The sequence below is a fragment of the Panthera tigris genome, chromosome C1 (genome assembly GCF_018350195.1).
Source record: "Panthera tigris isolate Pti1 chromosome C1, P.tigris_Pti1_mat1.1, whole genome shotgun sequence".
Lineage (NCBI taxonomy): Eukaryota > Metazoa > Chordata > Mammalia > Carnivora > Felidae > Panthera > Panthera tigris.
Window position 1 is genome coordinate 96,064,803 of NC_056667.1, and position 20,641 is coordinate 96,085,443.

General features: G+C 38.9%; 1 protein-coding gene and 1 pseudogene across 3 annotated transcripts in view; one reads left to right on the forward strand and one right to left on the reverse strand.

Moving 5' to 3' along the window:
• Positions 1 to 20,641, forward strand: part of MAGI3 (membrane associated guanylate kinase, WW and PDZ domain containing 3) — a 245,345-nt gene that overhangs the window by 44,363 nt on the left and 180,341 nt on the right. The gene's annotated exons all lie outside the window — the stretch shown is intronic.
• LOC122241561 overlaps positions 17,818 to 20,641 on the reverse strand; it is a 37,875-nt pseudogene continuing 35,051 nt past the window's right edge.

The window sequence follows — 20,641 nt, forward strand, 5'->3', positions numbered from 1 at the left end:
TGGAAATTCTAGCCAACTTAATGAGACTAGACAAATAAATGGAGAGTTCTTTCATCTAAGGATTTAATCATTAGAAAGGAGGAAACAAAATGGTCACTATCTGTAGAAGATAGCATTGTCTACACAGAAAACTCCAAGGAGTTTGCAGAACAATTATTAGTTTTGTTGTTGGATGTAGAGTAATGACAAAATGAGTGGCACTTAAATCAGAAACCAGAAAGTATATTTTAAAAAGATAATATTTATACTCCAAAAGGATTTGTAGACACAAGTACGTATCTACATATGAAATGTATAAGACCTTTATAGGGACTATAGTAAGATTTTATTGAATGAAAATAGTCATGAATAAATGGAGAGAAAGATCATGTTTATGCATAGGGAGACTGAGTAACAATATTCAGTCAATATCTAACAAATTGGTTTATAAATTCATGCAGTTTCATTCAAAATTCCAATAGGTTTTAAAAACACAATGTGAAATCTTATTTTAAAGTTTGCAAAGGCCAGGTTATCCCAGAAACTTGAAGAAGAACAAGTTGGGGTGGGGGCTAGATCTATACTGTGTGGTGTAATAATTACTGTCAAGAACTTGTAATTTGGCATTATGGCAGCAGCACAGAGATAAATAGACCGGTGAAGCAGAATGGTGGCACAGAAGTAGACCTTCATGGAAACTTGAAATGTCAGAGTCACGCTGCGCATTAGTGGGAACGGGACAGACCATTCACTATATATTGCTGGAATAATTAGCTACTTATATATGGGAAAAAATGAAACGGGATCTCTACATCATACCCTATATAAAATCAAATTCAAGTAGAGTAAAACCTCAGTAAAAACAGCTAACATTTCTGTGGTGCTTATTATATGCTTGACCTTGTTCTGACACTTTACACACATTTACTCCTTTGACCACTGCATTTATCTTTAATTATAGGGGCTATTATTATCACCATTTTTTATGTGAAGAAACTGAGGCAAGAACAGAGAAACGAGGTCATTTGCCCAGGGTCACAGTCTGTCTCCAGTGTCTGTCCTCTTAACTTCTATGCTACACTGCTCCTTTTACTTAAATGAGCTGCACCCAGTTCTCAATTTTTCAATATAGAGGCATGTTTTTGTGACTTCACGATAGGGAAGGATTTTTTGTTTTTAAAGAAGGATTTTATGTTTATCATAAAGGAACAAAAATCAGTAAATTTGGCTACCTTAAAATTAGGAACTTCTGTTTGTTAGGAGATATACTGTAAAGTAAGTGAAAAGGCAAGTCAGAAATTAGAAGATATTTGTAATACTTGTAACAGGAAAGGATTGCAATGGTAAATAGAACAAATTCCTCCCACACTAATAATGTATATATGAGTTTTGTTGCTGCACATTTTCCTCCACGATTGGAATATCTTCGATCCCAGTGGCCATAAAATGGTATATTTATGGTTTTAATTTGCAATCTTTGATTTTCAGTGAGGATAAGCATGACTTCCTATTATTAGTGGCCATCTGTATTTTTCCTTCAATGAAGAGCCTGCAGGAGATAGGGCATGGGGCTGACCAGTTGGCACTTTTGGGAATAGATTGTGGGTCTACTTCCAGGTGGTCCTGGGTCTGTAAATTATCAGAGAAGCACCTGTGGTCAGATCCAGTTCTGGCTGGTTTTTGATTTCTAGGATATTTTTTGTTTTATCTTCATTTAGGACTGTACTCTTAAATCATTTAATAGAACACTGAATTTTCTGGTACAGTTCATAACATTTGAAAGGATTAACATTTGATTTATTTTCTCTAAATCCGCAGCTATTAGGAAATAACCTAAAACTTCAGGATTTACTTTGCCGAGTGATTTCCTTCTAATGTATGCTCTTTCAATGGAATTCAGAATCCTGTTACATAAGAGGCTATACAGCTTTAATTCCCATGCATTCCTGTTTAGTGACCATTATGCTTTAAAACGAAGTATGAAATTTCCCTAATTCTCAAAGTATAACATACTCATAAAAAATTTTGGAAAATCCAAACATGTAGGCGATAATAAACTATTTGAGAACTGTGGGTTCAAATGTTATGGTATATTCCTTTGTGGTCTTCTGTGGTTATATCTTTATGTAAATGGTTGAGGATAACAGTTGCACTTTAACAGAAGAGCTTTCACTTCTTATTATGCCAAAAACAGAAGTAATAACAATTATTTAGAAATCTAATCACATAGAAGTTGAGTCACCATCTGCAAAGAGGTTTGAATTTCAGCAGAAGGGCGGCGGGGGTGGGTGGTGATTGTCCTTCTCATTATAGTATATTCAGCATTATGTCTGGCCTCTCCCAACTGGATGCCACTAGCACAGCCTGCCTTCTCCAGTCAGACTATCAAAAACACTTCCACGTATTGCCAAATGTCCCTTGAAGGGAACAGAATCACCCCCGGTTGAGAACCCCAGGTATATATAGTAAAACACTCTTTCTTCCATGATCATGTTTTCTAATCTTGGTTTGGGAGATAGTGCTTCTCTTGGTTTTCTTCCTTTATATTTATTGTTCCTTATCACTCTGCTTTGCTGGTTCCTTCATTTCTGGCTTCTTAATGTCCATACCTCTCTCCTGAACTCCACACTCTCTTATTCAAGTGATCATCAGACATCTTCACTCCGATCTCTACGAGGCATTGCAAGAGGAATGTGTCTGTGAACAAACTCCTGACCTCTGCCTCCCCCACGTGTTTCCATGTGCAACTGTCCTCTTTTCATTTGATGCAGTTCCTGTTTTCTAAGCCAAAATCTTAGTCTTGTCTGACTGACTTGTTTCTCTCAAAGCTCACATGCAATGCATCAGGAAGTCCTGTTGGCTCTACCTTACAATTTATTGGGAATCTGACCCTTGCTCACTTTCTTCACTGCTGTCACCATCATCCCTTGCTTGGTTTACTGCAGGAGCCACCTAACTGGTCTCCCAGCCCTGCCCTAGTGACCTTTAAAAATTTTCAGTCAAATCATGTCATTCCTCCCTTCAGAGCTCTGCAGTGGCTCTTGCCTTTCACTCAGAATAAAAGCCAAAGTCACTGGCACGTAATAGGTGGTCAAATATATTATATATACATTACATGTACATATGTATACATACTTTTTTTAAAAATGTTTTTATTTATTTTTGAGAGAGAGAAAGCATGAGCAGGGAGGGGCAAAGAGAGACACACACAGAATCTGAAGCAGGGTCCAGGCTCTGAGCTGTCAGCACAGAGCCCGACGTGGGGCTTGAACTCAGGTACTGTGAGATCGTGACCCCTGAGCTGAAGTCAGATGCTTAGCCAACTGAGCCACCCAGGCGCCCCTGATACTTTATACTTTAACTACTACTTCCTCTTTCTTGAACTTGACTCTGTCAACCATAGGTATTTCCTCTTCTCTTTCTGGCTGGTTGTCTGTCATCTTCATGGCTCCACTTCCTGTATGTACCGTCATTAAATCTCTGTCCAGATCCTTGGCTTCCTTTCTCCTTTCTGTGCTCTTCACCCTTCCTTGAAGATTTCAGTCACACCAGTGTCTAAACTATCACTTTGTTGATTCTTCTTAGTTGCATATGAATATATCCAAGAAGGCTTCTCTTTAATTTTTATCCCCACTGAATATGAGCTCCATGAAAGCAGGGACTATGTCTTCCTGGTCAGCGACTGTATTTCCAGGGCCGAATGTAGTTCCTGGTACATTGTGGTGATTCAAAACACATTTGTTGACTCTTTTCTTTTTTTAGTTTTTTTTTTTTTTTTTTAATGTTTATTTATTTCGGAGACAGAGACAGAGCATGAGTGGAGGAGGGGCAGAGAGAGAGGGAGACACAGAATCGGAAGTAGGCTCCAGGCTCCGAGCTGTCAGCACAGAGCCCGATGCGGGGCTCGAAGTCACAGACCTCGAGATCATGACCTGAGCTGAAGTCGGACGCTCAACCGACTGAGCCACCCAGGCGCCCCCACGTTTGTTGACTCGTAAATCTGTTTCTCATACGGCTTTTTTGTCATCTTCAGTTGGATGCCTTTATGTCAGCCCATAATCTTCAGTATGCCCGAAACCAGATTCATTATTTTCCCCCAATAAACCTGTTCCTCTCCTTTCCACTCTGCCTTTTCAGCAAACAGCACTCCCATCCACACCCGTTGTTGAAGCTAAACATGTGGGGTTTTTGTTTTTAGATTTCTCCCACTTTTTCACCACTGCTAATCAGTCACTAAATCCTGCTGATTCTTTTTTTTAAAACCGCTTTATGGAGATTATGATTTACATATCATAAAATTCACCTGTTTAAAGGGTACAATTCAATAAATTTTAGTATATTTATAGAATGGTAGCACCATCACCACATCTAATTTTATAACCTTTCCATCACCTTGAAAAGAAACTTCACTCACACCCATTTACAGCTGCTCCTCATTTTCATCCTCACTCCCAGGCAACTAGAATCTCCTTATCTCTAGATTTGCCCCCTTTTTTTGAACATTTCATGTGAATAGAATCATACAATATGTGTTTCTTCTGTCTGACTTCCTTCGCTGAGCGTATTGTTTTTGAGTTCATTCATGGTGCATTTCGTATCAGTATGTTGTTCCTTTTTATTTTTTCTAAATATATATTTTTTTAATGTTTATTTTTGAGAGGCTGAGACAGAGTGCGAGCGGGGGGAGTGGCAGAGAGAGGGAGACAAAGAATCCAAAACAGGCTCCAGGTCCTGAGCGGTCAGCACAGAGCCCGATGTGGGACTCGAACTGACGGACCTGAGATTTGAGATCATGACCTGAGCCTCAGTTGGATGCTTAACCGACTGAGCCACTGCAGGTGCCCCGCGTTGTTCCTTTTTATTGCTGAGTAGCATTCCATTGTGTGGATATGTCACAGTTTTTTAATTCAGTCAGCAGTTGATGGGCATTTGGGATGTTTCTAGGTTTGGACTGTTGTGAGTAATACTTGGGTGAACACTTGTATGTATATGGCTCTTTGTGTGAAAACATATGTTTTCATTTCTCTGGATAGTTACCTAAGTGTAGAATTGCTGGGCCATACAGTAAATCTTTGTGTAACTTTTTAAAGAGGGGGCCAAACTGATTTCCAAAGTGGCTACACCATTTTGTATTCCCACCAGCAGTGTACAAAGGTTCTCCTTTCTCTACAGTCTCATTATTTGATATTGTCTTTTTGGTTACAGCTATTCTAGTGGGTAAGAAATGGTATTTCATTTGATTTTAATTTGTACATCCTTCATGATTAATGACGTTGAGCATCTTTTCATGACCTTATTAGCTATTGCCCGTGTAAAAATTGAGTTAGTTGTCTTTTTATTATTGAGCTGTATGAGTTCTCTGTATATTCTAGATACAAGTCTCTTATTAAATGTATGATTTAAAATTTTTTTCTCCTAGTCTATGGGTTATTTTTTAACTCTTAAAATAACTTGAGATGTAATTCACATACCATAATATGTGCACAATTTAAAGTGCACAATTCAGTGGGTTTTGGTATATTCATGAGGTTGTGCAACCATCGCTGCTAGGTAATTTCAGAATATTTTCATTACCCACAAGAAACCCAATATCTGCTAAGAGCTATTCCCCATTCCTCACTCCCTCTAACCCCTGGCAGCCACTTACCTTCTATCTATGGATTTGCCTAATCTGCCTTTTTACTCTCTTGAGTGGTGATTTTTTTTTTAATTTAAATTTTAGTCAGGTAATATGCACTGCAGTTTTGGTTTCAAAGGAGAATTCAGTGATCTGTTGCATTCAACACCCAGTGCTCATCGCAATGAGTTGCCCTCCTTGATACTCGTCACTCACCTCCCTCCATCAACTGTGTTCTCTATTGTTAGGAGTCTCTTGTGATTTGTTTCCCTTTTTTCTCTCCCCTCTCCCCTTCCCGTATGTTCATCTGCTTTGTTTCTGAGATTACACATGTGAGTGAAATCATACGGTATTTGTCTTTCTCTGATGGACTTATTTCACTTAGCATAATACATTCTAGCTCCATCCACGCCATTGCAAATGGCAAGATTTCATTCCTTTTGATGGCTGAGTAATATTCCGTTGTATATACATACACCACATTTTCTTTATCCATTCATCAGTCGATGGACATTTGGGCTCTCTCCATAATTCGGTTATTGTTGATAATGCTGCTGTAAACATGGGGTGCGTGTATCCCTTCGAATCTGTATTTTTGTATCCCTTGGGTAAATACCTAATAGTGCAATTTCTGGATCATAGGGTAGTTCTATTTTTAGCTTTTTTTTTTTTTTTTTTAATGTATGTTTATTTTTGGTAGAGCACAAGCAGGGGAGGGGTAGAGAGTGGGAGATGGAGGATCCAAAGTGGGCTCTGTGCTGGCAGTCTGACAGCAGCAAGCTCGATGTGACGCTCAAACTCATGAACCGTGAGCTCATAACCTGAGCCGAAGGCAGATGTTCAACCAACTGAGCCACCCAGATGCCCCTATTTTAGCTTTCTGAGGAACCTTCATACTGTTCTCCAGAGCGGCTATATCAGTTTGCATTCCCACCAATAGTGCAAGAGGGTTCTCCTTTCTCTGCATCCTTGTCAACACCTGTTGTTTCTTGTGTTGTTGATTCTAGCCATTGAATGGTGTCTTGAAGTACAAAAGACTTTAGTTTGCATTAAGTTCAGTTTATCCATTTTGTCTTTTATCCTGTGCTTTTGGTGTCATATTTAAGAAATCATTGGCTACTTCAAGATCTCAAAGATGTACTCCTATATTTTCCTGTAAGAGTTTTAGAATTTAGTTCTTACATTTAGGTCTGTGGCCTGAGTTAATTTTTGTGTATGGAGTAAGAAAGATTCAAATCCATCTTTTTGCAGGTGGGTATCCCATTGCCCCAGCACCATTTATGCAAAAGTATATTTCTTTGAATCTAAAGTATGTTACTTGCAGACAACATATACTTAGATCTTGAATTCTCATCCAGTTGGACAGTCTCTGCCGAAAATCTTTTGCTTCTACCTCAGGTAGTTTTGACTTTGTTCCTCATTTTTCTATCCCACTCCTACTGCCTTTGTCCTCACCTAGACTGTCTGTGGCCTCCCAGGTGTTTTCCTAGCCTCTTGGTGTGGTGTCCCTTCCACTTCTTTCAAATCTGTTCTCTGTACTGATAACTTACTTGTCTAGCTCCTGTGGACCTTTGAGTTTGCAAAACCTGGCATAAAATGTCATGTTCTGACTCCTGTAATTCTACCGATTCATTATTTTATTTCCTGGGTATTTAGTGAATGTCTCTACTAAGTGGCCGGTACTGTTGTAGGCATTACAGCTGGAGTAGTATATCTGTAAGCTTTTAATGATTAACTCGCCCCTCAGAACATAGTGGCAAGAAACAACCATTTATTTAGTTCGTGATTCTCGGTCGACAATTTGTACTGGGCTTGTTGTGAGTGAGGTCCTTTTGGTCTTGGCTGGGCTGTCATGCATTTATAGTGAGCTAGACAGTTGTGCTTCTGGGAGTTGGTTGGGCGTCATCTAAGGCAGGGGTTGGAAATCTTTGCATGGTCCCTAGGCTAAGAATGTTGTTTATATTTTTGAAGATATAAAGATTGTAAAATAAAAAAACAAAAGAGGAATATGTGACAGATTCTATATGGCCCTTAAAGCCTAAAGTTTTCACTGTCTGTACCTTACAGAAAGAGTTTGCCGATCCCTGGTCTAAGGCAAAGGGAATTGACTGGGCTGTGTATCTCCCATCATTCAATAGGCTAGACTAGGCTTTTCATGGCAGCAACAGTGTTCCAAGAGAGAGTGGAAGCATACAAGATTTTTGAAGCTTACATTTGGAATCAGCACATTGTTGCTTTTGCTATATTCTGTTAGCAAAAGCAAGTCACAAGGTTGGCTGAAATTCAACAGATGGAATAAAGGACTCCTTTTTTTTTTTTTTTTTTTTTTTTAACGGAAAGAGCTATAAAATCACATTTCAAGAGGTGTGAATAAAAGGAGGAGATAAGTTACAGCCTCCCACAAGTAGTAAAAAAAAAAAAAAAAAAAAAAAAGAGGTCTTTGCCTTTGTAGAGTATAATATATTCTATCAATGACAATAAATTCTCATGTTTCATTATACCTCCCCAATATGCCCCTAATTTAGCCATTCTGTCCTGCTTGCATGTCCCTGAATAGTCCCTCTGATTTTTCACCTACCTGTACTTTCAGTCATGTTTTATAAATGTTTATGGAATGAAAAAAATAGTATGACTTTCGTCCCTCATTTTCTTGGTGAATTCGGCTCTCTTTCAGGTTCGCTCACCTCTTGGAGGCATTTCCTGACAGTATGCTCTATACTCTATGTTTCTCTGACATCCTCTATTTTAGCACTGGTTAATGCTGAGTTGTGATTAGTAATTCAATATCTCCTTAGTAAGGTGTTTGAAGACCAGGGTCCTGCCTTATTGACATTTTTCCATTTTCATTCAACAAATATTTATTGTATACCTACTCTGTCAGGCACAGTGCTATGGTAGAAGTAAACAAAACAGACAAGGAAGGAAAGTTCTTGCATTCATACTACATACTACATACATACTACAAAAGTAGTATTTTTAATAATACTGTTTTTTTTAAGTAAGATTAGTATATTAGGTTTTGTTTTACCATTATGTCTCCAAACCATTTAAAATTTTTTTAATGCTTATTTATTTGTGAAAGAGAGAGAGAGAAAGCGAGTGAGCGTATGAGTGGAGTAGGGGCAGAGGGAGAGGGAGACACAGAATCTGAAACAGGCTCCAGGCTCTGAGCTCTTAGCACAGACCCCAACACAGGGCTCAAACTCATGAACTGTGAGATCATGACCTGAGCCAAAGTCAGACACTTAACCTTGGGAGCCACCCAGGCGCCCCTGTCTCCAAACCATTTTTCACCCATAAGTCTTCTGTGTTTTATTCTTGTGAAGTTTTATCTTTAAGGCATTTACTGCATCACTTTTGATTTTCATAGCTGCAGTAGTTGGTGTTATGTGACATGTATGTTTTGAAAACCAAGCCTACTGACATTGAAATTCACATACTATTTTGATAAGTAGTTCACTCTCTTCTTGGATATTCACTTGTAAAATTCTTGGTACTGAATTTCCAAGGACAGCATGTCTTACACATTTTAGAACACAGGTTTGAAGTTCTAAATTCTTCTCCCTCAAGGAAAATGAGCTTTTAGTGTTATGATAGTGCCTTATACATAATGGGCATTTAATAAGCATTTGTTCATGGTAATAGCCTCTTTGGTTTTCTGTTTCATTGAGTTTCACCCAAAATGATTATTCTTGACTGACTTTTAAATAGCTAAATAAATTCTGACCTTCAGTATAATAATTATAATAGCTTCTTTTCATTCTGAATTACAGTGATACTCACTTTCTCTCTTTCCTTCCACTTGACTCTCAAAAATATTAATGTGTAAATTTGGAAGTGTCTCTATTTTCACAGTTGCCAGCCTGCTTGAAGCATTTTGAGAATGTGCATATGAATTTTGTAAATGGAGGCCTTCAGAAATTAAGGACAATTTAGAGGAGTGATTTATTACCTGAAAAGAATTAATGATATGATTCTCTGTAACATGTTATTAGATAGTCATATCATTTAGTTATTTATTCTTTCATTCTTGGTTCAGTCACTCACCCATTTATTTAATAAACATTTTTTGAGTGCTTACCATTCGTCAGCCACTGTGCAAGGTGCTGGTGTTACAGAGAGGAATTAAACATAGTTGATGTGTGGAGGGAGGTCTTTATATTTAAATCTCTAAGGTTTGAAATATTACGGAAGGCTAGAATATAAATATTCACCGGGTGGAAAAAGGAGAGCAAAGAAAAACTCCATGGGATTTTAACTTTTTCTGGCATCCCACTTAACCATTCCGTGAGATGTAGCAAATGATGTTCTGATATTTTGGATTGATCTTTCATAAGTCATGGATTTTGGAAATGCAAATAGCACCTGGTTATCACTCTGCATCTTCCAGTGTCTTTTTAGTTCTTTGGAAAAGCAATTCAGAAAGAGCAGGGGAAGGGCAAAAAGAGAGGGAGAGAATCCCATATCAGCACGCCAGCCCCACACGGGGCTCAATCTCACAACTCCGGGATCATGACCTGAGCCAAAATCAAGAGCTGGATGCTTAACTGACTGAGCCACCCAAGAGCCCCATAAATCTTTAAGTGCCTCATATTTGTCACAGTGAGTGTGGGGATTGAATTAAGTGTTTGGAAATAACGCTTGTTGAAAAGCATGCATATAAACGTGTGCATTTTATGACAGCTGATGTCAGATGCATTATTTAATATCTGAGCAATTCAAAATGATGAATAATTAGAATTCTTATAGAATAATGTAAACTATTTTGTAGATGTACAGAAATTATAGTTTGATCAGAAAAAAGTCTAAAAAACAATAATTTTCTTCTCATTAAGCTCTTTATAATTCCAGCATGTTGGCAAAATATGTACTTTTCTTTAAGTGAAATCATGTAATTGCCTTCTGTATTAAATTTTGTTATGTGTAGAGAACCAAATTAGGACATGAAAACCTTAATGAGATAAAAGCAGATTTCTCTCATGGCCAGTTGGTTTGTAAGAAGGGTAAAGATTCTACACAGCAGCTCGTATATTTAAAGCCTAAGTGATTTTTATTCTGTGTTTTTATTTACAAGTGATTAATGAATTAATCCATAGGTCAGCAAGGAGGTTTAAAATATTCAAAATGAAAAGCTAGTCTATTTGGGAGTGGTGTTAACTTTTTCATTTACTTAAAATGGAAAGGACGTCACTTAACTTGATCTGGGTAATAATGTTACTACTTCAAAGGGAATGTGAAACAGCACTTTTCCCCCTTTGTGGTAATCCTTTAATAAACATCCTTTTGTTGTTGTTGTTGTTGTTGTTGTTGTTGTTGTTGTTGTTTTGTTGAAACACTTTGGGGGCGGAATTGTAGTTGTACAAGTTATATTAAAGCAAGGTCACTCTTAAAATTCTGAATCTTTTTTGAAAAAAATTTTATTTAAAAAGCAGTGGAAAGCCCATTTTGTTGTGCTGCAGTTCTGCACTCCAAACTGCTCCTTGGAAAGGTACTGATTATTATCAGTCTGGTAGTTACTTTGACTGGATGAATTACATACTATGTTTTATTCAGTCTCTACTCCTAGAGTGAAGTAACTTGTGTGGGTGTGTATGTAATACACAAAAAGAAAAGGTCTTCCTTTTCCCCCTAAGACATTCCAAGTTTTTGTGAGAATGCATCTGTAGTCATTTGAACATAGCATTGACAAAGAATTCAAATAAGAATAAAAACAATATTGTACCAAATATTTTAAGGCTGTTTTAAAATAAAGTAATTAAAGGGGGGGGGAGTGTTGCTCAGTCCATTAAGCATCTGACTTTGGCTCTGGTCATGATCTCACCGTTTAGAAGTTTGAGCTCAGAGCCTAGAGCCTGCTTCAGATTCTGTGTCTCCCTCTCTCTCTGCCCCTACCCCATTTGCACTCTGTCTGTCTCTGTCTCTCTCTCTCAAAAATAAATATTTTAAAAAGTAAAATAAAGAAATGAAAAGTAACAGTCTTAGAAATCTAATTCCTTTGATGTTTTTTCTCCCCACTCCCATGCTTGACCTACTTTTTACAATACTTTTTTTTTTTTTAATGTAACTTTACATAACTATTGCTTAATGTTAGTATTGCTTAAATTTTAATATTTCTTTTTTAATCTTTACAAGCTTGAAATTCACCTTGTCCTTATCTATTAATGTTTAATAAGAATAGTAGAGTTGGAATTAGAGCAAGCATCTGTTCCATTTTAAGTGGATTACTACTTCCTTCATTCATAACTAACTAAATAACTTGATTTTTCTAGACCCTTGCTTTCCTCCCTTCTTTCTCTTTCTCGCCCATCTCATTATCTTAAAATTAATTTGTGTTTTTCAGATTTTTTTCCCCCTCAGGTAGTAGACAGGAAAAGAAGGCAGAATTTAGAGATTACTTGATTTTTCATTCACTTACTTAACCAGGTCTGCCACTGGCAGGACTATCTGTTTACTACCTTTGTATAGATTGAATACATATGTATTACATATATTCACTTACTTTTTCAGTCCAAAAATGTATAGAATTAATTTTTTTTTTTTTTTTTTTTTTTGTAACTTGTATTTAGAGTGGCATGGTTAATAGTTCAGAAGCTCAGAGGCTTGTCTCCTTACTTTCTCTTTGTATATGACTTTTGCGGCGGGGGAGGGGGGATCTTTCTAGAGTATACCCCCTCGACCTTCACTGGCAATCATCCTTTTTTATATAAGGACTTTTATTTTTTTAATATTTTTAAAATATTTATTTATTTTTGAGGGAGTACGTACGTTTGTGAGAGTGGGGTGGGGTTGGGCAGAGAGACAGGGAGAGAAGGAATCCAAACCACGCTCTGTTCTGAGAGCAGAGAGCGTGAAGGAGGGGTGGGTGGTGGCTTGATCTCCTGAACTGGGAGATCATGACCTGAGTCAAAGTCAGACGCTCAACTGAGCCACCCAGATGCCCCTGTATAAGGATTTTTGTAGTCTGTTCTTTGCCTAACTCTCAAGCCCCTTCTCTGGTCACTCTTCGATGAGCCCCAGTTATATTGAATGACTTGTAGTTCCTGAAGTATATCTTGTTTTCTCTTCCCTCTGTGCCTTTGCACAGACTGTTCCCTCTGCCTAGAGCACTCTTGTGCTTGTTGCCCCGCCCTTTCTCATGGCTGGGCAAGCTCCTTTAAGCCTGTTCAGAGGTCATTTCCTCCAGTCACTTCATGATCTCTCCTCTTCTGTGTTTCCCAGCATCGTACGTAAGCCTCTAAGAGGACTGTATGGTATTATTTGTCACCTCCCTTGGCCATGAGCTTTGTGAGAACACAAATGGACTCTTTTCTCTCTTTCTCTCTCTCCATGCTTTGCGCAGAGCACTTAAATGATAGAATGGAGAGGGGGAAGGGAAACTGAAGTTTGAACATCTCATATGCCAGGGAACATGCTTAGTTGTTTTGGAAACACTCGAATGAATTCAATTGCCACAACAATTTTGGAAGGACATGTTATTCTCTCCATTTTATACTTCAGAAAATGGAAGTTGATTTCCCCAGTGATATATAGTTAGTAAGTAGTAGAGTCAGGATTTAAACCCAGGCCTGGTTTGACTCTAGTCTCTGGCGATTTCCTTTGACTTCGCTGCTTCCTCAGTCATAAGGATGGAGCGGTTGATGGTGGGCATCAAGGTAGCAGAAAGAACATGGACTTGGACCTCAGACAGATCTGGGTTTAAATTCTAATTTGCCATTTCACCAACTGTTGGCAGGTTTGATCATCTCCATAAATCTGTTTTCCCTTTTGAAAAATGTGGCTAATAACGCTGCCTACTTCAGGCGATTGCAGTGAGAATCAAAATAATGTAGAAAGAGGGTTTTATGGTGCTGCTTTATAGATGGCAGTCGTATCGGATCGCGCTATATTTAGCTATAGGCAAAAGAAAGACCGGCTAACAAAGGTCCAAGCAAAGAAAGATTTTGAATGGCTTCACGTAAGTCTGGCGAATCGTCTTCAGTGACTTAAGTTTCTTTTTCTCATAGTGGCAGGGTATCTCTGAAGTCTCCCGCATCATGTCAAGAGCTGGAGAAAGCGAGGAGGCGTGGACCGCAGTAATAGCTAACTGCTCTCCTAGCCACAGTCCCGCCATTACCCCAGCTATGAGGACGACTGTGACATGGGGGGGTGGGGTGGGCCTCAGACCAGTAATCATTCTTCATCTTTCACCTCCACAAGGGACGAGCACACCGGTCCCTCCCATAAAACTAGAGTTGTACCTTCCGCAGTAGTTGGGTTGCTGCTATGCGTGAGGACAGAGCACTGAAAACAGTCACCAGGTGTGCTTGTCACCTCATTAGGCTGAGGCAGTGAACAAGTGAGTGTGTTCACTTTTAATCCCTATCAAGGTAAGGCCAAGAGCAGATCTGCTATGTCCTTCTTGTCCTTCTAGAATTATCTAGGTGCTAACATTTCTCAAAACAGTTTTTCAGTCATTTTTCTGATCTCATTGGCTTATCCACTCTTACAAAAAACTGCTACAGCTTCTGACTGCGTCCCTTACCCCCACCCCCCACCTCCTCCAGCCAACACACCAAACAACAAAAGCCAGATGGATGACAATTACCCCTAGACAGACAGCAACACAACCTTATAGCGTCATTGGAGTCCTTTGGGTGGTTTGAGGTGTTGCTGTTTTTTGAGAGAGACCAAAAGCTTCAGCTTCCACAGCCCGAAGTTGGTGGTGTTCCCAAAGTCACTACTTCTCCCTTAGTATCTTATGTTTGGGACTTCTCCTGCCCCCCTCATAGGACTCAGAACAACAGGATCTTCTTTCGTTCTGCCTCCTACCACCCAGCTTCTTGGTGTTGGAATTTTTTACAATTATTAGACCTCCTTCCACCTGCTCATCCTGTTGGTTTTTGGCTGATGGGGGAGGAAGGGGAAACTGGACTGTGGAGCTCCTTCCGCTTTGCAGGTGAGGGGGGATGTGTCTGTCACGCTCATTCTGCTCATTTCTAGAGCAGAATTTGCTCTACAGACAGTGGTAGGAAGGGTGTTTGTATTATATACCGTCATTAGGTCTCTACTTCATTCACATTTTGGAGCCTGACCTGAGATCTAACTACCCTCATACGTTATTCCTATCCAGAGATATTCATTGACTTCCAACCCATTTGGAAACAAACACTTGGAATAGTGTGCAACGTGAGTTGAATGTCTATGTTTGAGCCTCACCTTTCTGTGTGTTGGTAGGATGCTGGAGTAACACTCATGTGAAGTGACTCAGGGACTGGTTAATTAGTCCCTCTATATTAAAAAGTAAAGTGTACAGACGATCTGAGCCTTGAATGCAGAATGCAGAATGTTCTTTCCTGTGTGTACATCATATCATTTTTTTCTTTTTAATATTCACATTTTGAAGCTTCAGTTGTTTTTCCATTAGAGCTTCACTCAGAGCTTAGAGATATATATGCAAAGAATAATGTCTGTTTATTGCATGACTTTAAAAAAAAAAATTTTTTTTTAACATTTATTTATTTTTTGAGAGACAGAGACAGAGCATGAGCTGGGAAGGGGGCAGAGAGAGAGGGGGAGTCACAGATTCCCAAGCAGGCTCCAGGCTCCAGGCTCCGAGCTGTCAGCACAGAGCCCGACGCAGGGCTCAAACCCATGAACCATGAGATCATGACCTGAGCGGAAGTCGGCCACCCAACCGACTGAGCCACCCAGGCACCTCTGTTTATTGCGTGACTCTTACTAAGCTTCATTCTTTGGCTCCACTATGTTTTACAAATTGATGTTAATGCCAGATTTTCCACAACTTAGGTTTACTGAATGGTTTTTCGTTATTCAGAAGCCACTGATAATTTTGTAAAATAATAATACACATAGCGATGATGATCGGGTTCAGCTTCCAAATATTGGGAGGCATATATGCTTTAATGTGACAACTTTCAGAAACCGTTTTGAGGTAGACGAAGCAAAGGCAGAAGATAGGTTGAGAAGCAGATGTTATATGACTAAAGTACCCAGCTGTGTACTAACAAAATGAATCTCATGCCGATTAGTTAACAATTCTTTGGCAGTCAGAGACATATGTAAAGCAGTAAGCACAGCATGGGGAAATAAAAAAAAAATTAAAAGCATTTTCCAAGCTTAAAACGTTGGCAGTGTCTGGTCTACCATCTGTGTTACTGAAAAGTTGATTTTGTTGTGGTAAGTCATACCAAGGTCACTCCCCAAAAATAATTGGTTAACCCATAGAGTCTGCATTCTCAAATTAGCATTACATGTCTTGGCATTTGGAATTAGTGAAAAATGTTATTTCAACAAAGTAAATTTCACTTGGGTGTATGTAAATACAATTTTCAGTTGGCACTTCGTGTCTGTTATGAAACGGGTTTTTTTTTGTTTTTGTTCAGTTCTTGTTTGAACTCTTTCAGGTAAAATCGATCAATTTTTAAAACTTTTTCTATCGGGATGCTTCTTGGCCCAGTTGAGTTGTAGGACCATTTAAATGCAAAGTAAAGTGCTGCTGACCCTTCCTGTGGTCTTCTGGTAAGAAAAGGCAGGCTTTCTTGTCCTAAAAGTCCTCCTCCTTTGCTTGAATAGATGGTGTCAGGAGGATGGCCTACTTAGGCTAAAAGTTCACTGTTGAGTACTTAAAATAATCTGTTCCATTTTCCCTTACAGGACCAAACATTGAAAATTTATACCCATAGATTATTTCTTTATACTGCCTCATCTCTTTGTAATTAGTTTCTTTTGGCTCAGCAATTTTCTTCCTCAGTAATGAGAGATGTTGCAAACCACAACATGGGGTTTTCTTAGAAGTAAAATGAAATATCTTAAAATTTTATGGACATCAAGTCCAATATAATTTGTCTGAAATGAAAACAAGAATAATCAAACATTTATTAACGTGTGGGTATGATTAAATTCGGTTGCAAAAGAGTTCATAAACTTTGGTATTCATATTCTTATGTTAATGGTGTGCAGTAAATTAAAAACATATTTTTACTCTGATTCAAGAACTAAATGAAGATAGTTCTTATGATACCACGGATCTGGAAGGAGATTCTTTCATTAAAGCATTCAAGCTTCTTTATAAAATATAACTTATTTTTAAACTAAAAGCTAGGATTCTGAGGGCCTTGACATCGCATATAATTTATTATATCGTTCTGGTTATGATGTCTACAAAAACTTTTGCTCATTGGCTGGTCTTATTTTTTGCCCATATAGCTTTGCTTCTGATCAGAGTTGAAATGTTTTATGTACAGAATATAGTAATGGTGCCTTGTTGAGTACTGAGAGAGAAGCTTTGTTCTGGGTAAGCACCATTCTGGCAGAAGCATATGAAGCTTAGTACGGAAGTGGACCCAGAAGGAAGGCTGCATGCACTGAAAGGAGTAAATTATAAAAAGAAAAAGGAAAGAGAGAAAAAGTAGTGGTCATTATTGGCATTTAGAGATTTACAACAGAGTCTTCTAGATACTCCATTAATTCATACAGTGTCTTTGTGTACTGGGGTCTTAGGACTACAGAAAGAAAGCTTCTTATAACTGTTACTGTCTCTGTAACGGTATTTCTCAAAATAAAACAAATGTTACAGTTCTGTAACATGTATTTTAGGAAATATATTTACTTGACTAAAACAATTTTAAAATTACCATTCAAGACACATTTTCATATTTAAAATTTGTCATGTCTTGGGGTACCTGGGTGGCTCAGTTGGTTAAGCATCCGACTCTTGGTTTCGGCTTAGATCCTGATCTTGCGGTTTGGCAGTTCGAGTCCCACATCAGCTCCGTGCTTAAAGTAGGAGTCTGCTTGGGATTCTCTCTCTCACTCTCTCTGCCCCTCCCCCACTCGCTTTCTCTGTCTCTCAAAAATAAATAAACTTAAAAAGAATAAAACATAAAATTTGTCAACTATACTAAAAATTCTTTTTATTTCAAAATAAGATAAATAAAAATTGATCATATCATCAGTGAAATAATTTTTCCTAAAATTCTGTACTTGCTTATTTTTTAAAGAAGAGATTTAATGATATTTGTTGAAAACCTATGTTATAAACATCATTACTTCATTACATTAAATCCTTTTAATTTTTATGCCAGTACTTTCAAATTTTCCATTACCATAACGATGGAGAGAGAAGGAAGTTTCATTTAAGGATTCAGTTTTGTTAAGCAAATGAAGAGTATGAATAGCATTTAATTTTTTTTTTTGGCTGTGGACAGTATACTTTATTGATGGTACTTGGCAAGGTAGGACTCCCCAAGCCCCTCCCCTTCTTCAAGGGGGTCTGAGCTAGAAACTGTGGAGGTCCGGAGAGTCTCACTGTGTTGGGGGATGAGTTGGTGCAAGGACTCCCCAGCAGCTGAGGGCCTCTCTTTACCTCTTGCTGTTGCTGGGGCTGGTGGTCCAGGGGGCTCTTATTCCTTGGAGGCCATGTGGACCATAAGGCCCACCACCTGGTAGCTGAGCCAAATTTATTTGTCATACCTGGAAAAGAACTTGACAAAGTGGTCATTGAGAGCAATGCAGCCTCAGCATCAGAGGTGGAAGAGTGTCACTTATTAAAGTTGCAGGAGACAACCTGGTCTTCAGTGTAGTCCAGGATGCCCTTAAAGGAGCCCTCTAGTGCCTGCTTCCCCTCTTTGCTGATGTCATGGTGTTTGGCAGCTTTTTTAGGCAGAAGTTCAGATCCATGACTGACACATTGGGGGTAGGGACACAGAAGGCCATGCCTGTGAGCTTCCTGTTAAGTTCACGGATGACCTTTCTTACACCATGGCAGTGCCAGCAGAAGCAGGTATGATGATCTGGGTGGCCCCTTGGCTGTCATGCCACGGCTTTCCAGAGCAGCCATCCATGGTCTTCTGGGTGGCAATGATGGCATGGAGTCATGAGTCATGAGTCCTTCCATGTTGCCAAAGTTATCAAGATTACCTTGGCCAGAGGAGCCACGCTGTTAGTGGTGCAAGAGGCATTGTTGACAATCTTGAGAGAGTTACCATACTTCTCGTGGTTCATGCCCATCACAAACATGGGAGCATCAGGAGAAGGGGCAGAGATGATGACCCTCTTGGGCCCACCCTTCAAGTGAGCCCCAGCCTTCTCCATGGTGGTGAAGACTCGACCGCATACTCAGCACCAGCATCACCCTATTTGATGTTGGTGTGATCTCACTCCTGGAAGAGGAGATGGGCTGTCCACTGGGGAAAAGTTTAGCCATTCTCAGCTTTGACTGTGCCATTGAATTTGCCATGGCTGGAATCATACTGGAATAGGTAGACCATATAGTTGAGGAGAATGAAGGGATAATTGGTGGTGACATACCTACTTTGCCAGGGTTAAAAGCAGCCCAGGTGAACAGGCGCCCTGGACGGCCAAATCTGTTTACTCCAACCTTCACCATCATGTCTTGGGGACTTGGCTGGTATTGCGTCAGAAGATGCGGCTGTCTGTTGAATGGGGAGGAGTAGAGAGCCAGCGTTTAATCTATTAACATGCTTATACTATGTATATCAATGAGTGGTGTGACTTTTGGGATGTCTCTTCATTTTGCGGGTCTTAGTTTTCTCACCTGGGAAATAAATAGCACGATATAGTAGATAAACTCCGAACTCTATATTTAGGAGACAGTAGGTTTTTTTATTAAGTCCAAATCCTGTAGCATGGCGTTCAAGGCCTTTCATAGCTGGAAATTTTTCGTTATATTTTAATTTACTTCCACAAATCCTGTTGTGGCATTCACCATTCTCTAGACTTACAGATTCTGTCTGTGGGGCCCAAGCAGAAATCTAGTATACTTAACTAATCTCCATGCTTATCCCCATTTACAGTTCTTCCTGTATTTCCTGTCATGGTCTGTGAGATTACGGTTGACCTTGTCATCCTATGTAGCAGGCTTTACATGTGTTCAATCCTTACAACAACCCTATGACATGTAGACACTATTATTATCTCCATTTTACAGAGGAAATGGAAACCCGTAGACATGAAGTCCTTGCCCGACATCAACAGCTGAAATGGGTCAGGGCCAAACCTCTAACCCAGGAATGTGTTTTCAAATCCTAGCAAGCCTTAACTTCTAAGTGACATTGCCTCCTCTCTATGCAGCCACCCAAATCCCGTTGGTTCTACCTTATAAATAAGATGCAGAAGACTTTCCTCATCTGTCCTTCCCCTGCCATTATTTAATTTAGATTCTCCATCCTTATCATCCGGACTGTTGTGTGAGTCTCCCGGCTGGTCTTCCTGTACCTGTACTCTGCTTGCCTAACATAGGAGTCGATGATTCACATCCCTTAATGGTTTCCTCATATAGGTTAAACTGTAAGATTCTCAACATTTATAGTCTGTCCCCAGTTTATATTACCTCCTCACTTTCCTCCTGTGTTATACTGTAGATTCCTTGAATCTGGAGGTTAATATCTTTGTATTCCTCACAATACTGTGGACATAACTGCTTGGAGAATAGTTGTTGACTTTAGACCAAGGCAGATTCTGGCTTGGCAATTCAGTATACTTTGCTAGGATTACAGTGAATTACTCTGTGTCGTAGGAATAGTAAGATTATTTTAGTATATTAATAATTCACACATTATTATTTTAATGTAGTAATAATTCATACAGTCCTCCAGTAATATTAATTTGAGTTAGTAAGATCTTAAGTTATTACATGCAGTTGTTCTGAGTTCCTGTAGGAATTTTTTTTTTTTTTCCAGAAGGGAATTGATAGAATCGAGACCTAGCAAAAGCTTCAGTATTAGGTTTTAGACATTTATTGTGGTACAGAATAAAAACAAACAGTCATTGACTTGTTGGTAGAAATCGGTGTCAAAAAGTTATAATATTTACCTTGTGTAAGTCAGTCTGGAATCGGGATCTTTTACGGTGCTCAGAATTTACCAGTGATTCGTGAACTACCCTAAGGGAATAGTGTGGGTAATTGGTTTAATCCCATACTTGGTTTTGTTTTCATTTGCCGCACTTCTTTTTAAGTCTTTTTTATTTAAAAAAAAAAAATTTTTTTTTTAACGCTTATTTATTTTTGAGACAGAGACAGAGCAT